The sequence below is a fragment of the Oryx dammah genome, unplaced genomic scaffold (assembly GCF_014754425.2).
Source record: "Oryx dammah isolate SB20612 unplaced genomic scaffold, SCBI_Odam_1.1 HiC_scaffold_11072, whole genome shotgun sequence".
Taxonomy (NCBI): Eukaryota; Metazoa; Chordata; class Mammalia; order Artiodactyla; family Bovidae; genus Oryx; species Oryx dammah.
In genome coordinates, this window is record NW_024080466.1 from 1,909,887 (window position 1) to 1,914,872 (window position 4,986).

The following is a 4,986-nucleotide window of genomic DNA, read 5'->3' on the forward strand; positions in this document are numbered from 1 at the left end:
CTAGGAAACGTGGAGACCTTATTTCCTCTCACCCACTGTGATCTCCGAAGGAGAAGACAACGCAAAGAGAGTCAGCTAGCAGTGGGAGAGGGTCTCCTATGTCAGTGAAGCCCGAGAGCACCTGGCTGTCAGGCTTGTCTGTCCCTCCGATGGATAAGAGCAGAGAAAGAGGAGGTGAGCAGCCCAGGGCAGGAGGATCGCAGCCCGGCAGGCTGTTCTAGGCCTCTCTGTCCTCCCCTCTGAAGGAGGAGGGCTGGTTTCATGTTGCTTTGCCCACCTAGCAGACAGGATAAGCATCTGAGATCTCATCTTCCTCCTCTGAACACCTCCATTCAGTATTAATCAAGCTTTCCTGGAATCTGAGGTTGGAGTGAAAGACTGAAGTAATGAGTATTCCTCAGAACAATGTCACAGAGAAAAATCAAATGTTTGATGCAGCGCGTCCAAGCCAGTCCTCCGTGACAACCTGCAGGGACCGGTTGGGCTGGTAGGAGCGGGCTTCAGGATGTGGGGGACACGTGTATACCTATGGCCGATTCGTGTTGATGTATGGCAAAAACCACCATGATATTGTAAAGTAATTATCCTCCAATTAAAATAAATAAATAAACTTTAAAAAATTAAACTCCCTGGGCAGTTCAACCATTCAGGAAGAAAGAGAAGCTTATATATTTTGCACATAGTGGTAGGAGGCAATAGAAGGAATTCAACGATGACAGAGAGACACTGTGTGGAACTAAATTATTTAAGACCCAAGTAGTGTCGATTCTGTCTTCATTTATATTAAAGTTACTTTGGGCATTTGTTTGTTTTGCTTTGTTTTATCAAGAAATGTTGAAGGAAATTTTAGGAAGCTACTTTTATGCACACTTTTGAGAATGCAAAGCGCAAGGCTTACAAACAGCTTCGTTTGGATAACATAGAATTGTGCATATATACATACCAGTTACCATGAACTATATAAAAGTCTTATACTCCTGTTCTTTATCATCACAAAATTGAATTTCTGTCTAACTGTGACTAAGATGAGGAAAGACTTATCCTGTAATCCTCAAAATTTTGTCATATTAGTTTTTAGGACTGATACTTGCAACCATGATGCTATAAACATCTGTTTTCAGAAACTGCATTTGTGAAAGTCGGCTTCCCAGGTGGCACTCGGGGTAAAGAACCTACCTGCCATGCAGGAGACATGAGAGATGTAGGTTCAATCCCTGGGTGAGGGAAATTCCCCTGGAGGAAGGCATAGCAGCCCATTCCAGTATTCTGGCCTCGGAGAATCCCCACAGACACAGGAGCCTGGCAGACTAAGGTCCATAGGGTCACAGAGAATTAGCCACAGCTGAAGCAACTTAGCATGCACAGGCACATTTGTTAGCTTGTGAGAAACTGTTCAAGGAGAGTTGTAAGACTGATTTTATTCACCAACCTTGGACAGCTTGTCACTGATTTTTGACCTTGCAATGTAGTTAACTGATATTAAAAAAAAAAAGGAAAAAAAAACCGCTATGTATAGTTTCTTGAAATTAGAAGCATTGCAAAAACCATTCCTACTTATAAAAACAGTATTACACAAAATAACTTTAACAGACCAACTTTAAAACGTAACGTAGAATCCTGACGTGCCATCACCATGGCACGGACTGTTTTAGCAGCTGAGACTTGGAATCCCCTGACTTTCTGATTTTCAATCATTCTGCCTGATAGATGCCAAACTGCAAATAAGAAGCACCTGTAAAGGACAGTTGGAGGGTCAACCTCAAAAGAAAAAAGTTGGTGAAAATCTCAGAAACATGACAGAAATGGAGAGAGATATTATAGGGAACTAAACTGTGAAATATGTCACCTCTATTTCTTTTTTGTGACGGTGTAAAATTTACTTTGATATTAAAACTGAAAATGAAGGAAAACTATAAATGCCTCATGAAGATTCCTAACGCCATCTTCAGAAGATGCTCCCCACTCTGACCCCACGCACTGTAGTCGCAGGGAAGTTCAAGTACGCAGGTGACAGGGATAATTTATGAGAGCTGATCCAGGGGCTTCACAAGTTGACAAAAATAAGGGTACACAGACCAGTGTCCTAACTTATAAGAACTTTGGGATTGTAACAAACAGACATAGAATGAGGTCTTTGGTAAGATCCTGACTAGGAAAACAGCAATATAAAAAACCTTTGAGGGTTAGTTGAGGCAAAAACAAAACAAAACAAAAAGACCCATGGCTGGTATATTAGGAAACAATATTTCATTCATTAGGAGTGAATTAGCTACTCATATTATGCAGGATAATATGGTGAAGCATTTTGGTGTGGAATTTCATATAGTCTACAAATTTAAATGGTTTAGTGGAAAGATATCTGCGTAAAGTATATGCAGCAAGATAAACAGTTCTCAGATACAGATGGTGCGTATATAAGTATTGATTACACTTTTTTTTCTGCTTCTCTTTGTATCTCAAAGTTTTCAAAATAGAAATGTTTTTTAAATACCTGAATGTCATTCCTGTCCCTCAATTTTTAAAATTCTTAAAAATAAGAAGAAAGGCATGTTGAAGTTGGCCTAAGAAGATGGGACCTGTCATTCAAAAACGAGCTGGCGAATAGAGTGTTCTCCCTCAGATGTTAAGGCCTCATCATCAGGACAAAACAAAAGGAGAAATCTGGGCTCACCCTTCCTTTCCTGGGCAGGCCGGGGCTCGGACAACAGCATTCTCCGTGTGGGTGGGAGTCTGGAAGGCCCAGCAGTAGTTAGCCTAGGAGCTGCCAGCCCCCCCAGGGCTGAGAAGTGCTGGGCTCTCTGCTGGTTTCAGTAAGAGCTGGTCGGAGTCAGCCTCCAGGCATGCTGTAACATCGGCGCTGAGTAACGCTGTCAGCGGACAGTAATGCCTAACGTTTATCAAGCTTCCAGTGAGAGGCCTGATAAAGAGACAGTCAAGATGATGTGTCGATATTAGCGACAGATAAGGCCTGTAGTCATGATGGCTCTTCAGACGAGTGCCCAAGAGAAATGAAGTCTTTCCTAGCGTCCACGAGGACAGACTCTCAAGTCAGGCACAGCTGGGAGCTATGGAGGAGCTCCGTGGGCAGGCACACCCCTCTGCCCATGTGCTCCCCTCTCCCTGACTCTGGCCTGAAGGATGTCCATCCTCCTGCGTCCATGAAAACCTCGCTCACGGCTGCTGGTGGAGGCGGCCGGCACCCGCCCTCCTTCTGGTCCTCACCCCTTCAGCATCACCTGCAACGTGGTCTGGGAAAAGCATGTTCACATTTCTATTCATGATCTTTTTTTTTCTTTAATAGTAACAGCAATTTTTAACTCAAAGTGACAAGTAATCACTGTGAAAAAAAAAAAAAAATGAGACAATGCAGAAAAAGAGGTTAAAAAAAAAAAAAAAAGAACCCAAATCTCACCACTGGAGAAAACGACCCACCATTAACACGGTCATATTTTATTCATTATTTCTTCATAGCTCTACCAACTTTTCAACTTATGCTTCCTGCCCATGTCTGCCCGGAGTGGCAGGAAGCACTGCGAAGTTCCTCTGTGCCCCAGTGCCCAGGGCAAGGGTGCCATCCGCCAGCCTCCCGACCCAAGCACAGATGAGCAGAAGAGCTCAGTCCTGGCGCGCGGCGGGGCGTTCAGAGATGACTTCTGATATTTTAAATTCAGGTTTACTGAGCTGCTTTTTAATTCTATAGTAATGGGATGAACGTGAACTTTTTGTTTCTCTATACAACACTGCCCCCTAGTGGTGCTCCGTTCCCCTTGCAGAGCCGCCCAACTCCTCGCCAGGGTCCAGAAAGGGACATGGAAACACCGTGTCAGCAAATCACTACTGCATCTGGATTGATTTGTGAGCATTTGTTTCCAGTTGAGTCTTTTTAAGTGAAGCCTTTATTTCTCTTGCTTTTCCCTTCCAGGAAAACCGTGCGTGCTTAGTCGTGTCGGACACTGCTACTCTTTGGACGGTAGCCCGCCAGGCTCCTCTGTCCATGAGATTCTCCAGGCAAGAAGACTACAGTGGGTGGCCATGTCGTCCTCCAGGGGACCTCCCCGACCCAGAGCTCTAACCCGGGCCTCCTGTATTGCAGGTGGATTCTTTACCATTTGAGCCACCAGGGAAAACCGTGTCCTGCCCTAAGAATATCCTGTCCTTTTGGTCCTAAGCTTTTATCACAAGCTGCACTGGGAAAAGGCGACGACTCCCGAAAAATGATCTAAACAGGAAAAGCAGACCTCCTGCAGACTTCAGGGAAGGGCCCCTTCCTGCTCCCAGGCAGCCATGGAGAGCAGCCCCCGAGGAGCCGGCTAGGGAACGGGGAAGCGCTCTGTTTATCATGCCTGGAGTCTCAATCTGAGGGAAACAGGGTCGAGAGAACACTGACATCCTGACGCCTGTATCAACAGCCAAAACTCCTGTCGTGTCCAAAGTGGGGCAGCTCCAAAATCACTGCAGACGGTGACTGCAGCCATGAAACTAAAAGATACTTGCTCCTTGGAAGGAAAGTTATGACCAACCTAGATAGCATATTCAAGAGCAGAGACATTACTTTGCCGACTAAGGTCCGTCTAGTCAAGGCTATGGTTTTTCCTGTGGTCATGTATGGATGTGAGAGTTGGACTGTGAAGAAAGCTGAGAGCCGAAGAATTGATGCTTTTGAACTGTGATATTGGAGAAGACTCTTGGGAGTCCCTTGGACTGCAAGGAGATCCAACCAGTCCATCCTAAAGGAGATCAGTCCTGGGTGTTCATTGGAAGGACCAGTGTTGAAGCTGAAACTCCAGTACTTTGGCCACTGATGCAAAGAGCTGACTCATTTGAAAAGACTCTGCTGCTGGGAAAGATTGATGGCAGGAGGAGAAAAGGGGATGCCAGAGGATGAGATGGTTGGATGGCATCACTGACTCAATGGACATGAGTTTGGGTAAACTCCAGGAGTTGGTGATGGACAGGGAGGCCCAGCGTGCTGCGGTTCGTGAGGTC